A 20,047-nucleotide genomic window follows, 5' to 3' on the forward strand; every position below is an offset into this window, starting at 1 on the left:
AAATTACACATGTGGCAGTAAGGGAAACTATAAGATTTTCAGTACCTAGAGTCCAAAGTCTCTTTAACTTTGGGTAAAAATTTAAGTTGCTCTAACCTGGTGGTATCAGTTATCATTATAAAATGTTCAGAGTATTTTACCCAGAGATTCCAATTAGAAAACTATTTTATGGCTATACAAGACTAAATAAATCATTTTACGTAAAATACACTTGCTGCAGTATTGTTTGAGGACAAAAATCTGAAATTGGTGGCGGTGGAAGTGGTGGTGTGATGAATTGGGAGATTGGGATTGACATATATACACTAATATGTATAAAATAGATAACTAATAAGAACCTGCTGTATAAAAATAATAATAAAATTTAAAAAAACACCCTGAAATCAGGCATGTTTCAATTAAAATAAGCTAATAAATTAAGGTAGGTACATCTATTTTTAAAAATGAGAATGCATGAGCATTAATCTGGAGAGCTGTCCATGGTGTGCAATTCAGAGAAATGGAAAAGTAAACGAAAGCAAATTGCGTAGTAACGTAAATGGTAAAATCACATTTAAAGAAATACAGATTGTATATATGTGATAAGTGTTTAAATAAATACAGAGATAGGTTTGGAAAATTATACATATCAGACTTCTAATCTGGAGTAGTGATGAGCCTAAGATTACACTGTTAGAGGGAATATTATTAACTTAAAAATTCAGTCAAGTTATATTTTCTAATTTCAGAAGCATATATATATATATATATATTTTTTTTTTTTTTTTTTTTTTTTTTTTTTTTGCGGTACACGGGCCTCTCACTCTTGTGGCCTCTCCCGTTGCGGAGCACAGACTCTGGACGCACAGGCTCAGCGGCCATGGCTCACGGGCCCAGCCGCTCCGCGGCATGTGGGATCTTCCCGGACTGGGGCACGAATCCGTGTTCCCTGCATCGGCAGGCGGACTCTCAACCACTGCGCCACCAGGGAAGCCCAGAAGCATGTATTTTTGATACAAAAATATAATAAAGTTTAAAAAAGAAGTTGAAATTGGTAAAAACTTGCTACAGGTGGGAGTATTGACTGAAATGGGGAATGAGAAAAATCTCGAGGGTGACACAAATGTTCTTTATCTTGATTGTGATAGAAGTTACACACGTATATATATTTAGCAGAGCTTATCAAATTGTACCTTTAAAATGGGTGGATTTTATGATATATATACTATACTTCAATAATTTAAAAAATGAATTGGGGAGGAGTTATAGGACTTTTTTTTTAATCCTCCACCCCCTTACTCACAAGTGCTCCCAAGATTAGTTGAAAGTATTGTTCTCTGGCAAAAGAGTGAACACAAGGGTATAAGGTATTTATTACTCTTTCTACTAATTCAATCCAATTCCCTGAGGAAATGCTACACACATATGTATATATGCATGTATTTTTCCTATTATTTTAAACAACAAATTTTGGGGGAATTAATTAGTCTCCCTTTTCCCCTTGATCATCCCTCAGCTCAGAATCAAATTTCCAGCTCAATTACATCGAATGTAGTGTATTTTATAAGTCTTCACACGTTTCTCTTCTAACTTCTCCATCTCCTCTATTCAAGAACCTAATGTTGAGCCCCCCTTTATAATTAGATTTTTCCATTTTTACATATCTGTTGTTCATGTACTTTCTGAAAAATAAATTGCCTAAAATTATTTAAAGAAAAATAAGGGCACACAATTTAAAAATCAGATTCAACAAGCTTTAATTTAGTGCTTGTACATCTAGGACTGCTTGGGGCATAAAGAGAAAGAAATAGGCACCGACACACAAATTAGCAGACACAAATCCTAAGTTGAGAATTTTTGCTATCAACATTTTTCCTTTTTTGAGGATTAACAACTCCGGGGGTCGGGGGAAAGCCTTCCAAAAGAACTGTATTCTGTAATGTAGAAAAGAAAAAGAAGTATAATTAATTCTTTCAGAAGACTTTTTAGTACCTGTAGTTAAGAATAAATTTGTGTCTTTTATATCGGCTCCTTTGGTCATTACAGTAAATAGCCTCATGTGGTTATAACCCACTCTGTTGCTCATAAAACAGGTTTGATCTGTGTTTATCACTTGCTCTATGAGTAGCTCTTCATTTCTGTTTGTTGTTCCTATGGTTATAAAATATACTACTGTAACAGTTCTTAAACGCACACTAGCACTATAAAACAGTACCTCTGTTGCAATGGTAAATGGGAGGGGTTCCTTAATTTCTCTGATTTTTCATTGTTAGTGTATAGGAATGCAAGAGATTTCTGTGCATTAATTTTGTATCCTGCAACTTTACCAAATTCATTGATTAGCTCTAGTAGTTTTCTGGTGGCATCATTAGGATTTTCTATATATAGTATCATGTCATCCACAAACAGTGACAGTTTTACTTCTTCTTTTCCAATTCATATTCATTTTTTTTCATATTCATTTTCTTTTTCTTCTCTGATAGCCGTCACTAGGACTTCCAAAACTATGTTGAATAAAAGTGGTGAGAGTGGACATCCTTGTCTTGTTCCTGATCTTAGAAAAAATGCTTTCAGTTTTTCACCATTGAGAATGATCTTGGCTGTGGGTTTGTCATATATGGCTTTTATTATGTTGAGGTAGGTTCCCTCTATGCCCACTTTCTGGAGAGTTTTTATCATAAATGGGTATTGAATTTGTCAAAAGCTTTTTCTGCATCTATTCAGATTATCATATGTTTTTTATCCTTCAGTTTGTTAATATGGTGTATCACATTGATTGATTTGCGTATATTGAAGAATCCTTGCATTCCTGGGATAAACCCCACTTAATCGTGGTGTATGATCCTTTTAATGTGCTGTTAGATTCTGTTTGCTAGTATTTTGTTGAGGATTTTTGCATCTATGTTCATCAGTGATATTGGCCTGTAATTTTCTTTTTTTGTGACATTTTTGTCTGTTTTTGGTATCAGGGTGATGGTGGCCTTGTAGAATGAGTTTGGAAGTGTTCCTCCCTCTGCTATATTTTGGAAGAGTTTGAGAAGGGTAGGTATTAGCTCTTCTCTAAATGTTTGATAGAATTCGCCTGTGAAGCCATCTGGTCCTGGGCTTTTGTTTGTTGGAAGATTTTAAATCACAGTTCAAATTTCAGTGCTTGTGATTGGTCTGTTCACGTTTTCTATTTCTTCCTGGTTCATTCTTGGAAGGTTGTACTTTTCTAAGAATTTGTACATTTCTTCCAGGTTGTCCATTTTACTGGCATATAGTTGCTTGTAGTAGTCTCTCATGATCCTTTGTATTTCTGCAATGTCAGTTGTTACTTCTTTTTTATTTCAAATTCTGTTGATTTGAGTCTTCTCCCTTTTTTCCTTATGAGTCTGGCTAAAGGTTTATCAAGTTTGTTTATCTTCTCAAGGAGCCAGCTTTTAGTTTCATTGATCTTTGCTACTGTTTCCTTCATTTCTTTTTCCCATTGCAACAAAAAGAATAAAATACCTAGGATAAACCTACCTAAGGAGGCAAAAGACCTGCATGCAGAAACTAGAAGATGAAAAACTTTCACTGATGAAAAAAATCAAAGGCGATACAGACAGATGGAGAGATATACCATGTTCTTGGATTGGAAGGATCAACACTGTGAAAATGACTGTACCACCCAAAGCAATATACAGATTCAATGCAATCCCTATGAAATTACCAGTGGCATTTTTCACAGAACCAGAACAAAAAATTTTACAATTTGTGTGGAAACACAAAAGACGCCGAATAGCCAAAGCAATCTTGAGAAAGAAAAACAGAGCTGGAGGAATCAGGCTCCCTGACTTCAGACTATACTACAAAGCTACAGTAATCAAGACAGTATGGTACTGGCACAAAAAAAGAAATATAGATCAATGGAGCAGGATAGAAAGCCCAGAGATAAACCCATGCACATATGGTCACCTTTTCTTTGATAAAGGAGGCAAGAATATACAATGGAGAAAAGACAGCCTCTTCAATAAGAGGTGCTGGGAAAACTGGACAGCTACATGTAAAAGAATGAAATTAGAACACTCCCTAACACCACACACAAAAATAAACTCAAAATGGATTAAAGACCTAAATGTAAGACCAGACACTATCAAACTCTTAGAGTAAAACATAGGCAGGGGCTTCCCTGGTGGCGCAGTGATTGAGGGTCTGCCTGCCGATGCAGGGGACACAGGTTCATGCCCCGGTCTGGGAGGATCCCGCATGCTGCGGAGCGGCTGGGCCTGTGAGCCATGGCCACTGAGCCTGCGCGTCTGGAGCCTGTGCTCCACAATGGGAGAAGCCACAACAGTGAGAGGCCCGCGTACCGCAAAAAAATAAAAAAAAATTATGTCTATTTATATTCAAGATCTGCCTTTCTTCATTTTCAATGCTATCAACATGTAAATAACTAATGTTAGATTTTGACATTTTTACTTATTTAAATAAATTTTTAAATGCCATTATGAAGTGAATTGTGTGAAATCTTTAATTTGGAAGTTAAATATTTAACATAAGAATATGAAGAGTTGTAGAACATTTACATCATTTATGTAACATAAATAACTCACCAAAAAAGTTCAAAGCATACATAATTCTGAAAACAGCCACAAATTATTGAAAAAAATTAAACATTATATATTCATGTAGATTTTCACCAACATTTTCTTATTATGTAGGAATTGGTAAATAAACTTAGAGCAAATTTTAGTAGCAGTTATAGACCTTGCCAAAACTATAGACTTGTTACCTTGCGTTATTGTAACAGTATTATATTATTTATATATTACATCTTATTATTCTGTTCGTCAATTCAACAGATATTTTCTTTGTCCTTACTACATGTATGGACTTGTGCTAAGCACTGAGATTATAAAACGTAGCAAGGTTAGCTTTGGCCCTTCAGGAATTTTATTTTAAAGAAAATAAAATAGATGTTTAGAATGTACTGTGATATTTACTTGGATAGCGAGTGGTACGTCTTCCAAAACTTTCCAGTTTATCCATCTTCAGTTTACCCTCTACTTGATTTTGTTAAAGTAAAACATCGTTGAGTATCTTAGTGTTTTTCTTGCTTATTTTTTCATTTGTGGTTGATTTCTACAAGTAAATAACTTCATGACTCTCATAAATCTTATTTTAAAATTTCTATGCCCAACCAAGTAAAGGTAATTCAGAAACCTAAGCACCAAGCTTGTAATCGATGTGGTGGCACACTGTGAAAATGTGTACACATGTATGTAACAACAGAATCAAGTTTTAATTTATTCCTGCTGGTAGATAATAACAGGAAGTCAAGCAGACTGATGTGTGATAGCTATTTATCCAGCTGTACATTGTTTGTGCGTAAGCACAATTCATGAGCGTTTCTTTGTGCCTCATTAAATAAGTTAATCATGTAAATCATAGAGAAAATTTTTAGAAAATGCGGGTATAAGTTTAAACATAAATGTTGCATTTGTCATTGCTGAACATAAAAACAGATGTGACAATGCCCAGGTGTCAGTCACAAAATGTTATCATTCTTTAGTATCTAATTTGAGTAAGAAATTAAAAGGTCAAATTGATAATATACTGCTATTTGTAGAGCATGGTCACCAATATAAATCATTCTGCATAATTAAAACAAGCCTAAAGGGCTCCAATGCAATGATAAGAATTTAAAATGAGATGAATATTATTTCTGTAAATTACATTGAGAGACTTTTTCAACAGAAGCTCCCCAAATCCATCATTTAGTCAATGAAAAATCCATTAATATATGTTTAGTGAGTTTATGGCAGTAAACGCAGCATGCCTGAATCCTTTAATTTTTCCCAGCCCCTCAATGTTCCATATGCCTTCTACTATTATAAGGAATAGTAGCCAGACAGGAGAGGCAACATCTAAAAAATTGATGGGGAGAAAGGGAATGAATAGAGAAGAAAATGTAGAAATGGCCATACAAGGTGCATATTTAAGGCAGTGTCTCTGGAGGCAAATATGGGCCTGAATTCATGTATATGTTATGTTTTCATTTTCAGTCAGTTCAAAGTATTTTCAAATTTCCCTTTTGATTTCTTGTTTGATTAACAGTTTATGTAGACATATTTTATTTAGTTTCAAATATTTGGGGACTTTTCTGCAAATACTGTTACTTATTTTTAATTTAATCCCGTTGTGGTCCAAGAACATATATTGTATGATTTTAAACATATTAGATTTATTGAGATTTGTTTTGTGGCTTAGAATATGGTCTATCTTGGTAAATGTTTTGTGTATACTTGAAGAGAGTATGCATTCTGCTTTTGTACAGTGTTCTGTAAATGACATTTAAGTCACATTGATTGATAGTGTTATTCACATCTTGTATATTCTCACTACTTTTCTCTCTATTCTGTCAGTTATTGAGAGAAAAGTCTTGAAACTTCCAAATATAATTGAAATTAGTCTATTTCTAACTATACCTATATCATTTTTGCTTCATGTATTTTCCTTCGTTATTAGGCATATAAACATTCAGGACTGTTATATTCTCCTGATAAATGGTGTCTCTGTAATTTTTCTAATATTCTTTGCTCTGAAATCCACTTTGTCTAATAGGAATATAGTCCCCCCAGCCTTCTTTGGTTTAGAGTTAGGATGTTATGTCTTTTTTTATTATCTTGTTTGTAACCTACTTGCATATTTATATTTCAAGTGGGTTTCTTGTAGACAGTATATAGTTGAGTTTCAGTTTTAATCTGATTTGATAATCTCATCTTCACTTGAGATTCTTAGTTCATTTACATATGATGTGGATATTAATATGCTTGCCATTTGCTTTCTATTTATTCTTTTTCTTTTTTTCCTGTATTCCTATTTTCTGCCTTCTTTTGGATGAAATGATTTTTTAGTGATTTCTATTTATCTCCTTTTTTTGGCTTATAAGCTATAACTCTTTGGTTTATTATTATCATTATCATTATTATTATTATTGTGATTACTTTAGGATTTATAGCATTCATACATCTTTAAGTTAATTTAATTCAAGTTATATACCTATTCACATATAGGATAAAAGTATTCCAAATGTATGCTTCCGTGTATACCATCCCAGCCTTTGTGCTATTGTTGTTATATATTTTATTTCAACAATATATTAAACTCTTCAATAAGTTATTGCTACTTTAGTTTGAACAGTTAACTGCCTTTTACAGAGAATTAAATAGTAAGAAACAAAGGCTTTTTATTTGTTCACATACTTGTTTTATTTATTTTTTTGGTGTTTTTCATTTTTTTGTGCAGATCCAGGTTTTTCCTCTGGTATCATTTTCTTCTGCCTGAAGGGCTTCCTCTAATAGTTTTTTGAGTACAAATCTGCTGGTTATGAAATTCAGCTTTGATATGTGTTAAAAATTCTTTTCATTTCACTTTAAATTTAAAATAAAAAAAACCTCTTCACTTTATCTAGAACTCTAGCTTGGCAGTTGTTTTTCTTTTTTTCTTCTCTCAGTATTTTAAATGTATTACTCAACTGCTTTCTGACTTTCATAGTTTCTGCTGAGAGGTTGGCTGTCATTCTTATCTTTGTTCCACTCTATGTATTGTTTTACTCTGGGTGCTTTTAAGATTTTATATTTATCAATGGTTTTAAGCAATTTAATTACAACATGCCTTGGTATATTTTTCTTCATACTTTGTTTGAAGTACTTTGAACCTCTTAGACCTGTGGGTTTACAGTTTTCATCAAATTTGGAAATGTTTTGGCCATTATTTCTTTAAAAGCTTTTTCTGTATCCTCACTTCTCTCCATCAGAGACTCAAATTACATGTATATTTGGCTACTTGAAGTTGTCTCACAGTTCACCGATGCTCTGTTCATTTTTTTTTCTAATCTTTTTGTATTTCATTTTAGATAGCCTCTGTTTGTCTTTATATTCACTAATATATTTTTCTGTAGTGTTACTCTGTTTCTAATCCTACCTGGCATTTTTCATCTCAAAATTGTTTTAATACCCTTGTAAACCATTTTATCATGGTGTTATTTCTGGGAATGTTTTAACTGATTTTTGTCCTCTTTATGAGTCATTATATTCCTGTTTCTTTGAATGTCTGATTTTTTTATTAGATGCCATAGATTGTGAATTTTATCGATTTGGGGTGCTGGATATTTTTTCATTCATGTAAATATGATTAGGCTTTGTTTTGAGATTCAGTTAAACTTATTTGGAAACAGTTTAATCCCTTTTCATCTTGCTTTTAAGCTGTGTTTAGGGGACCAGAACAGTGTTTATTCTAGGTCTAAGTTTGCCCCACTACTGAGGCAAAACCCTCTGAGTACTCCACCCAATGCCCTGTATATTATGCGTGGTTTTTTTCCCTAACTCAGGTAGTTTCTGCAGCTGAAAGCATAAAGCAGATCATTGGAGTGCTCTTTTTATACAGCCCACATTTTGCAGTACTTTGTCACACAAACTCATGCAGTCTTGGCTGTCCATGACTTTCAACAACTATTTTATCAATTCAGGGAGACCTCAGGGTTCTGCCTAATTTTTCTTCTTTGCCTTCCATGCCTTGGAGTCTCTCTAGAAGGTAAGCTCAGGCAGTCTTAAGACTTAGTTTACTTTACATTTTTCTGAATCACTATTCTTCATTGCCTGATATTCAGTGTCCTGAAAACCATTGTTTCATATATTTTGTTTGGTTTCTTGTTTTTACTTTGGTTTGGTTTTGTTTTCTGCTTTTAGTTGTTTCAGGCATGACGGTCAATCTGGCCCCTGAAGTAGATATCTGAATTCATTGTGATATCACATTGACCTTAGGCTACATTTTAGCTCCTAGGGCAGGGTTTAGTTAAGAATATAATTTTCCAAAATGAGAGTCAATATATAATGCAAAGTATTATTCTCTAATATTTAATTAGGATATTATTTCAGAATATAGTCTCACAATTCTTGGGATTCCATTGTCATTAAAAATCTTTTGACATATAGTCCCTGGCTGGAGGCTGCTTGGGGGTAAAGAAACTGCCATTTTTCTCACTTAAAAATTTCTTATTTGGAAGCAGTCTAAATACCATGCAACACACTACTTATATACTCAAAAGTCCAAAACTGTCTCATAACCTCTTTTTATCCGTAAGAGTATGTCTCAAGATCTTTGACTTAGAAAAATCACTTAAGGAGAATGATTTCTCCTGTCAACTCAGTGTATATTTGGAGAGAGGGAAAAATAGCCTCAAATAAGCTGGTGAAATAACGAACTCTGGACAGCATCTGTGTGACATCATGGAACTGATTGCTCTATCTTTGCTGACACCTGATTCTTACAAGATGTTCAACTGGCTTCTCATAGAAGATGCCTAGAGTTTGGTTGGTTTAATTGTGTCCAATCAGGATGCATTTGCAATCTAATTAATTAATATTTTTCTCACTTCTGTTGACCTGTAAGGAAATAAACATAGGAGACTTCCTAGATCATTAAATTATTGCTTTCTCTAAACTGAAGTCATTCTTCTGCATGCAGATTGTGTATTAAAAATACGTAGTTTTACAGATGATTAGAGTGCTGATAAAAGAAACAAATAAAAAAGATAAGAATTGGTTCTGTTTATCCTTTTCTCCAGTGATTATTTACAAATCTTTACAAAAGCTCTCAAAAATACCTTAAGAATGGCTTCTTATAATGTGAACCATGCGGCTTTTGGCAGTTTAGCATTTCTAATCTTGCTATCTGACTTGGGGGAGAGGGAGAATCTCTTTGCTTTCTTCGTGTCAGGTTTCTCATCTGAAATATAGCCATAATGTGTTTTGCTCTTGTATGGACTACATACGTTAGTTGTAATATTCAACTTGAAAAACAGACCACCTATTACAAACATAATACATAGCCACAGTAATATGTGTCATTGCTGAATTATTCTTTTGCAAGTGCTTACTGTAATGGTAAAATGCAAAGTTTGAGTCTATCATATATAATTTTATTATAAAGAAGAGTCAAATAGGAGAACAAATTACTCTTTGACTTTGATGTACTCTGCATGACAGTGAGAATAATGTGGTTAAAAAATAAAACAAATGGGCAATATTTGCAAACAATAGAAGGAAATATCTTGGAATCTATTTTTCTTAGCAATGGGAAGAGGCATTTTCAAATCATATTAACTCTGGAAATTGCCTTTCTTCCTATTAAAATACCAAGAGTATCCATATAGCAGAGCTGAGACCATGCAAAGCAGAGAAATCATTCCCAGGGTATATCATTGCAACTGACATTTTGCAGAGGGGTGAAGTAAAAACCTAAAATTTTAATATTATACATTTCTATGTAGATATTAGAAAGAGTTTATATGATCCTGTAAGTCTGTACCTTGAAGCATTGCATAGATAAAGACTAAAAAAACTCTGAAAAATAGTATTTGTGATTAGTGTGATTCAGAATAAGAAGATATTTCCCTTAGAAACAAATAACTGAGTGTTAATATTCCATATATATGATATATATGGTATATATATATATATATATCATCAACAGGCACGTCGGTTGTTTCCATATCCTATTGTAAATAATGCTGCAGTAAACATAGGGGTGCATGTATCTTTTCGAATTAGTATTTTTGTGTTCTTCAGATAAATACCTAGAAGTGAAATAGCTGGATCATATGGAAATTCTATTCTTAATATTTTGAGGAATCTCTATACCACTTTCCACAGGGGATTCACCAACTTACATTCCCACCAAAAGTGTTTGAAAGTTCTCTTTTTTCCACATCCTCTTCCACATTTGTTATTTTTTGCCTTTTTGATAATAGCCATTTTAACAGATGTGAAGTGATATTGTGGGTTTTGATTTGCATTTCCCTGATTATTAGTGTTGTTAAATATCTTTCAAGTGTCTGTTGGCCATCTGTTTGTCTTCTTTGGAAAAATGTCTTATTTTAAAATTAAGTTGTTTGTTTTCTTGTTGTTGAGTTGTATGAGTTCTTTATATACTTTATTAACCCTTTATCAGATATATGACTTGCAAATATTCTCTTCCATTTAGTAGGTTGTCATTTCATTCTGTTGATTGTTTCCTATGTTGTTCAAAAGCTTCTTAGTTTGATATAATCCAATTTGCTTATTTTTGCTTTTGTTTCCCTGTCTGAGGAGACATATCCAAAAAGATATTGCTAAGACCCATGTCGAAGGGCATACTGCCTATGTATTCTTCTAGAAGTTTTATAGTTTCAGGTCTTACATTCAAGTTTTTAGTCCATTTTGAGCTAACTTGTGTGTATGGTGTAAGATAGTGGTCTAGTTTTATTCTTTTGCATGTAGCTGTCCAGTTTTCCTAATACCATCTACTTTTCTCCAATGTATGTTCTTTGCTCCTTTGCCATAAATTAATTGTCCATATATGTGTGGGTTAATTTCTGGGCTCTCAGTTCTGTTCCGTTGATCTATGTGTCTGTTTTTCTGCCAGTACCGTGCTATTTTGATTACTGTAGCTTTGTAGTATAATTTGAAATCAGGGCATGTGATACTTCCAGCTGTGTTCTTTCTCAGGATTACTTTAGTTATCTGGGGTCTTCTGTAGTTCCATACAAATTTTAGGACGTTTTTGTTCTATTTCTATAAAAAAAAATGTCACTGGGGATTTTTATAGGGATTGCATTGAATCTATAGATTGCTTTAGGTAATGTAGTCATTTTAACAATGTTAATTCTTCCAAACCATGAGTACAGAATGTCTTTCCATTTCTTTGTGTTTTCTTCAATTTCTTTCAACAATGTCATAGTTTTCAGTGTATAGGTCTTTTGCCTCCTTTGTTAAATTGTATTCCTAGGTTCTTTTTGTTGCAATTCTAAATAGGACTATTTTCTTAATTTCTCTTTTTGCTAGTTCACTGTTGGTGTATATAAACAACAGATTTTGTATATTGATTTTGTACTGTGCAACTTTCTGTATTCATTTATTATTTTTAGATTATTTTGGTAAAGTCTTGGTTTTCTATACATAAAATTGTGTCATCTGCAAATAGTGACAGTTTTATTTCTTTTCCAATTTGGATGACTTTTTTCTTACCTAATTTCTTGGCTAGGACTTCCACTACTATGTTGATTACGAGTGATGAGAGTGGACATCCTTGTCTTATTCCTGATCTTAGAGGGGTAGCTTTCTGTTTTTCACCATTAAGTATGATGTTAGCTCTAGGTTTGTCATATATAACCTCTACTGTGTCGAGGTACGTTTCTTCTATACCCAATTAATTTATTGAGAGTTTTTATCATAAATAGGTTATTACAAATTTTCTTAATAATTATGCCTTATTATTTTGTTTGTACTTTTTGAATATTATTATTTATCTGTAATGAAGAAGTAGAGCATTATTAAGGAAAGACATCATCATCATCATCATCATCTAAATTTATTGTGGAAAATCTTTGCAGACTTACATATATTACATACACATGCATGTGACAATTTTTTGTTTGTTTCCATCCACATTCTTTCTAAAATTTCAGATGAATTTCTGGCCTATTTATTCATTTTTCTTCTTTGATTTATAAAACTAATATACATTTAATAGCCACTAAGTTCCAGGGAATCTGCTAAGCATGAAAAACTAAAGGCAAATAAGATTGCTCTCAAGAGGTTTGTGTTTCTTGTTTAGTGATTTTCAAAGTGTAGTCCTTAGACCACCTATGTGAGAAGTACCTTGGGTATTTGTTAACTCTGAAGATATCTGATGTCACTCCAAATTATAATTTCTGTGTATGCGTTTCCAAAGTCTATATTTTTAACAAGCACCGCAGTTGATTCTTTTGCTCTTTAAAATTTGCACACTGAACTACTGCATTTCAGCATTTCCCGTTTGAGCATTTCCCATCCCCCATAACTTCTGAGTCTACATTTTAAGTTGTCATCAAGGGCTTTTTCCACTTTAAAGTCCGAGAAGCATTGGTATGGTCTATATCATTTCTGAAGCCAACCATACGATGAAGGTATGTGATATGATTGGAGAGTGATGTGGGAGACACCAACTAAATGTTCTCTGGAACTTGAATTTCACTGTTATCCATTATTCTATTTTTAACATTTCTCAGGTGAATCTGTTTACTACACTTTGCTTGGGTTTCTTGTTTGTTTGTTTGTTTAGGTTCCAATTGACACTGAAAATTTAAAGAATAGTGATGCACTGCTTGTGCTGATCAGTTAGTGTCTGGATACCTGTTATCAGCCTGATGCAGGGGCATGTGGACAATTAATATAGCTAGAAGGTCTGTATTACAAAAATAAGAGAAACCACAGATGTCAGAGTTAGTGCAACCTGTCTTCAATCATCTGTTCATTAATTTTATTCAACAAATATTTATTAAGCTTTTTCTATGAGCCAGGGATTTAATAGCATTTAAAATATTAAGAACAGCAAATATTTATAGACCAGTTTCACTGTGTATTAGTGACTCTTTTTAATTGTTACATGTGTTATCACATTTAATTGTCACAATCCTATAAAGGAGGGACTGTGATCTCTTCTGTTTTGCAAACCAGGAAGCTGAACCTTAGAAGAGTAACTTGCTCGAAGTCGCCCAGCTGTAATACATTTTATTGGGACCTTGAATCCACCTCTCTTCCCTTGGAGCCCTCCTTTTTAACCTCTATGCTGTATTACTGCACCAGATGCTAGGAATTAGATCATCAAAGTGCTTAGTTAGACACAAAGGTGAAAAAAAAAAAAATGACAAGCATACTACATTTGAGGCATAGTGGAGATTCAAAGGAAGTGTAAGAGGAAATAAGAATTCATGGGGTCTACCTGTAGGAGTCAGAGAAGGCCAGAAGATGTTGCCTTGGTACATGCCAGGAGACGAAGGAGCAACATTCTGGGCATATGGAGCAGTATGTATAACTGCACAAAACATTAGACAACATGCTATGTTTAGGCGACTAAAATTTCTTGGTTTTGCTAAAGTGTATGTTTTGAGGTAGGAGAGAAGTGGGAAATGACAGAGTAGTAATGTGCCAGATATTAAAGATAATTATATGTCATGCCAAGAATCTCAGATTTATCTTATAGAAGATACAAATTGATTGGTTTTAAACAGATTAAATCATGAGATTTCAGTTCAGAGAAATTAATTTTTAAAGAATGGTAATGAATAGTGTAAACTTTTAGGTAATAATGAATCCAAATATTTTGTTAGTATACTTCTTAGTCTTTTCTTTCATAAAAGAAACAGCGGTGTTGCTGAGACAGTTGTAGGCATTTTGGCCTCAGGGAAAGGGTGAGCATAACATGATTTCTTTTTTTAAAAAATAAATTTATTTATTCTGTCTATTTATTTTTGGCTGTGTTGGGTCTTCATTGCTGTGCGCAGCTTTCTCTAGTTGTAGTGAGCGGGGGATGCTCTTCCTTGCTGTGCGCGGGCTTCTCATTGCGGTGGCTTCTCTTTGCTGCAGAGCACGGGCTCTAGGCGTTCGGGTTTCAGTAGTTGTGGCACCTGGGCTCAGTAGTTGTGGCTCACGGGCTCTAGAGCATAGGCTCAGTAGTTGTGGTGCACGGGCTTAGTTGCTCCGCAGCATGTGGGATCTTCCCAGACCAAGGCTCAAACCCGTGTCCCCTGCATTGGCTGGCGGATTCTTAACCACTGCGCCACCAGGGAAGCCCAGCACAATTTCTTATACCAGAGGGCAAGACCTTCCCAGCAGTGTTTTTGACTTGGCAAATTATGTGTGCACACTTTTTTCCCATGACTTAGTGGGAGTTGTTATTCTTGTCAGTCAGGTGCATTAAAAAATAAAATTATTTTGTGTTTACCATCATGAGCATGCCTCATTTCTAAGGCATCATTTTTTGGGAATAATGCCTAGGTTGTTTGGTACTTTGGGATCCTAGAGGCTACATATTGTTGGACACAATAATTAATGGTGCTGGACTCTACTGAGGTACAAATGTACATCCCCATCGGCAAGTGTGTATAGGACAACTTTCAAGCAATGCCTTACTAACAACACCATTTTCTAGTTACAAACTTTTCTCTGACAAAGCCATCCAAATAACAATTCAGAGATCATGCAACTATCTTGCAGGGCGGGAATAGAGACGTAGACATAGAGAAGGGACATGTGGACATGGGGTGGGGGGGAAGGGAAGTGTTGGACGAATTGGGAGATTAGGATTGACGTTAAAAAAAATCATGCAAATATCAATATATCAATAAATAATGCTAAGATCCTATTTTTCATCAGGTTCATTCAAGCCACACACACACACACACACACACACACACACACACACACACGCATCTTCTTTCAGAAAAATAAATACTTTTAAATGTTCCAATTTCAACCTGATTTAAAAATGGACTAACTTACAATTGACTAATTCTTTTTTACTTGAGTAAATTTAGTCACAATTTCCGGTATAAACCAAGGGGAAAGGAGAAGACCTTACCAACAGCCCAGTCATATCTATAGCAGATAGTCATTCTTTGTTTTTAGTATTCTGTGATCATCTGGCAAACGGAATAAAATTACTAACTGATGCAATTCTTTCCATTAAGTAAATTTCAGGGAATACCACTTCTGCTCCCACGGATATGATTCCCAGTATCTGGCACTTGTATCATATGTGACAAATAATCGTTGGTTTCTTACTTTGAGTTTGGCCTGGCATTCACCCAGGAGTGAAGGGTTTTTCATCATTCTTCCTCACCATGAGATGTTGCTTATGTGATAGGATAAAACAGAGAAGATCTCCAGCTCATCGATTTTTATGACCCAAGTCAGGATATGAACTTAGGGCTCTCTGTCTTTATGCATTATTAGGCCATATTCTTTATACATTTTTTTATAGGAACAGTGATGTTTTTTGCTATGGCTTTTGTTTGTTTTTCTTGCTGTTTCTTTACTTTCCCTCTTTTTCTATCACAGTGTACTTCACTCTGTTTCTTCCACACAGTATATCTTTCTAGGTCACACCCTTGCTGCCTCAAGAATTTTAACAAGAGTTATAAACCTACTGTGTCCACACACCTGGGAAACTCTTGCTGACCTTATCCTTCATCATTTTCCCATGAGGATTTGTTATGACTTTGAATATGGTGTGTTTTAAGAAAACATACTATATAAATAGGTGTTGCCCTTTGTTACACAATGAGGATGCCACGAGTCTACTGGCCCTCTGTCAATAGGCCATTCCATTGTTTCTCGGTTTTCCATCAGTAGAGTTGTCATTATGAGGCTCCCACCTCCTTTATTCATAATTAAGCTGTGTCTTTCTTGTTGTTACTTCTCTCCCAATCAAGAACGTATGATTTCGCTGAAGGAGCATTTAAAATAAAGAAAAGGCAGATTTGAATTCCGGCTTAGTCACCAACTTTATGTAATACAAATAAACTGTTAATATTTTAGCTGTCCTAGAATAAATTCTCAAACACACCTAGGGTTGTTGCTGCTGTAGTAATATGAACACAAGTTACTCTTGACTGTTGACACATGGAGTGTTGGAGTTGAAACATTTCTAAATTTTTACCCTCATGTTGCAGATTAGGAAAGCAAGAGCAGAGGATACAAACAGAATGAGCTGTCATCCCACTATCATGATACTTCAATTTCAAATCATGCCTGAGTCTATTTTACTACATCCCCATATTGATGTTTTCCTACCAATAGCATTATTCCTCTTCTCACTTCATAGTATGTACTTGTGGATCATTCTGAATTTGAACCTAATAATCAATGACTCTGTCTAGTTCACTAGATTCTGTCTAATGTTTCATGTGAAACCCTTGGGTTTTGTGATATTTTTCATGTTAAATAATTTCATAATTTTAATAGTTTATTTCAATAATGATGTATGCAAAATTATTTCACTGAGGGGACATAGCAAGTTGCCCTGTCTCAGTGAGCTGGAATATATTTAAACCTTGCTAGCCAAACTAATTAAAATATTTTGTTTAAGGAGTTCTGAGGGCCCACTACTTTTTGAGTCTCTAATGGATACTTCATGGGCTAACAGAGAAAAAAATATTGTGTTGACTTTTTTTCTCCTTAAAATATAATGTGATGTTGCATGATTGGTTTAGCCAAACTTGAATATTAGAAAATGATGTACAATCACATGAATCTTGGAAAAGTCAGATTTAATTAAAAAATCAGTTGATTGGATTTAAATAAACTCATTTTTCAAGATCACAAAATTTGAGAGACCTCACGGTTTTGCTAAGCTGTGATTTGTAAGAGTTCTTATCACAATATGTAGACATATAAATATTAACAAATTATGTAGTTCATTTAAAATTTCTTCCTCCAGGGCTTCCCTGGTGGCGCAGTGGTTGAGAGTCTGCCTGCCGATGCAGGGGACACGAGTTCGTGCCCCGGTCTGGGAAGATCCCACATGCCGCGGAGCGGCTGGGCCCGTGAGCCATGGCCGCTGGGCCTGCGCGTCCGGAGCCTGTGCTCCGCAATGGGAGAGGCCACAGCAGTGAGAGAGAGGCCCACGTACCACAAAAAAAAAAAAAAAAATATTTCTTCCTCCACGGAAAGCACAAGTTTCATAATTTTAAGTTTCTAATACCTATCATATCTGACTACAAAATATAATATAGTGAATTCTTGATTATTCAGGGATTGACTAATCACTTGGTACATTAATCAGGTGTTTGATTTTTCCTTCTCTCTCCTTGCTGCATGCCTTTTGGTCACATCAGTATTCACTAGCAACTCAATTAGAATGAAGAAAAGAAACTAAACAAAATCCAAATTTAAATAGTATCCTTCGTTAGCAAATTACCTTTTTAATTTAAAAATTATAGAGAAAACATTTGATATATTGACTTTTATTTGAAGTTTTTAGACTATCTGTATATTTAAAATATGAAAACTCTTCCTCTTCACTATTTCTATGGTGTTCAAAGATATATTTTGGCCACATAAAAAGTGGATGCAGATGATAATTTTGGTTTATCAATTCTGTTAGTTCATGGGTTTTTTTGTTTTGTTTTCTTTCATTTCATTTCTTTTACTAATTGGATGAGTGATTATCTCAAGTTGTGGATGCACAAGAGAGACGTTTGGTGTGTGTTGAAAGACTGCGTGTGTGTGTGTGCATTTTGCTTAATGCTAAATAAATTCAAACTATCAGTAATTTTGAATTGGCCAGCTGTTTTCATGTAGAAGCAATGACAATAGACATTTTAGGTAAGATTAAAAAAGAAAAAAAAAAGAACGTAAGTTTCTAGCAATCAATCAAGGGGTAAGCAACTTAAAATTGTCTCCATCTGTAAAACCATCATTTCACAAATGATATTGTTTTAAAGCAATGACAGAATCCAGCTTTGGTTATAAAACATATAAATTCTTATCTAATGAAATAAAGATAATTACTCCAAATTGTACCATTTGAATTCTCAGAAACTTTAAAGCTTAACTATTGGATTTCTACTCTTCACAACCCATGGGCATTTTTAATAAGCCACATAGTATGATTCTAGGCTAGGGTGGGGAAATAAATTAGGAATCTCTCTCTAGACGGTGCTTATGTATATTACATAGAATTAGGTTGTTTCTGTGAAATCATCCTAAATCATAGTGGATGATACAGTTTGTAATTTTCAACCACAAGATCCATCTTAGTTTATAACTTCAGTAATCAATGTCTGGAAGCATACCGTATAGTATATAGGAGACATTTATCAAATACCTTGTAAATGCTGAAGACCAAAACATTCGGTTGTCCAGAAATATCAAGGAGAGAAGAACATATCCAAATATATTTAATGTAAACATACAATGACACTATATTTATAGAAAAATTTATTAATATTATTTCTCCAGTTCTTTTCAATCTTTGCATAAATTTACTATATAGGAATGTTTATTATTTTCATTTATACTTTCTGTTCTTATCTCCTGTATTCTTTTAAATCAGAATTGCCATTTTAAAATACTATTACCAATTCAAATATGTGGCTATGTTTTGTATTTTAATTTTGTTTTTGTTTTATAAGCTCCATCAGCAAAACACCATCTGGTACATATTAAACATGAACCATATCCTCATTTAATCTGGTTGCTGTTTAGAAACCAAAGCTGAAGAGATGTCCCTCTACATTATTTTTTAATCACTTGTTATTTACTAGCATTTGAGAATTTACAATTTTACTATTAGTAACGTGTGTATATCATTCCAATGAAAAATTAAAGTAATCCTTGATTCATAGAACACACTGAAGACTTTATAAATTATAAATATGCTGAATAGATAGGTGACTTTCATGCCAGTGTTGAGTAAATCAAATGTTTTATCATTCTCATGATTTCTCCAAACGGTTATCTGATTTGTACTAATATATTTACACTGTACCTTTTTAAGTCCATTCATAATGTCATTGCTGCTCTTTGCCAGCAATACGAATGTTAATTAATTTCATTATATCAATCACAATGACATTGTGACTGAAAAAATACTGTGTATTCAGTTTAATCTTAATGTTGCTCAATTTCAGAAAATATTTGTCTATGATCATATTTTCAATAGTAAGAATTATTTCCAACCGACTTTTAAACACTTCTCTTTCATTCTTTTAAATCAGTAAAACTTCCATATTATTCCTCCTTTCTTGTTTTATATGAGTCTAAATGTAGAATAACAGTAATCAATGTGATTAATACACATATTTTAAAATGTAAAAAAGGGCAGCAACCTTGACATTTGAGCAATAAATTAATAATGAAAGAATATTAGATGTGAAAAGAAACACTCACTTGTATCTTTCAAATAAGATAGAATAAAAAATGAACACTTATTAATGACATTTCCTAAAATTAGAAAATCTGAAAGTAATACATATTATAGATACCAGTAATTTAAGAGAAGCTAAAATATTTCTTACTGATCTTCACTTACCACAAAGATTCCCTACCAGCCCCCAGTAAGTTCCTCTAGTCTCAAAATACCAATTACCCAAATCTGACTTCTTGTTCACCAGATAAAATTTGGAAAATAGCAACATTGTTTTTATGAAAAATTAGGCAGCAAAATAAGAATGTAATGGAACTTGCTCATTTTGATAAAGGGCATTTATGAAAAACCCACAGCTAACTTCAAACTAATG

General features: G+C 33.8%; 1 protein-coding gene across 1 annotated transcript in view; it reads left to right on the plus strand.

Annotated features, from left to right (window-relative positions):
* DPP10 (dipeptidyl peptidase like 10) overlaps nucleotides 1-20,047 on the plus strand; it is a 1,288,081-nt gene that overhangs the window by 508,881 nt on the left and 759,153 nt on the right. The window lies entirely within an intron of this gene.

Source organism: Pseudorca crassidens, chromosome 6 (assembly GCF_039906515.1).
Source record: "Pseudorca crassidens isolate mPseCra1 chromosome 6, mPseCra1.hap1, whole genome shotgun sequence".
Lineage (NCBI taxonomy): Eukaryota > Metazoa > Chordata > Mammalia > Artiodactyla > Delphinidae > Pseudorca > Pseudorca crassidens.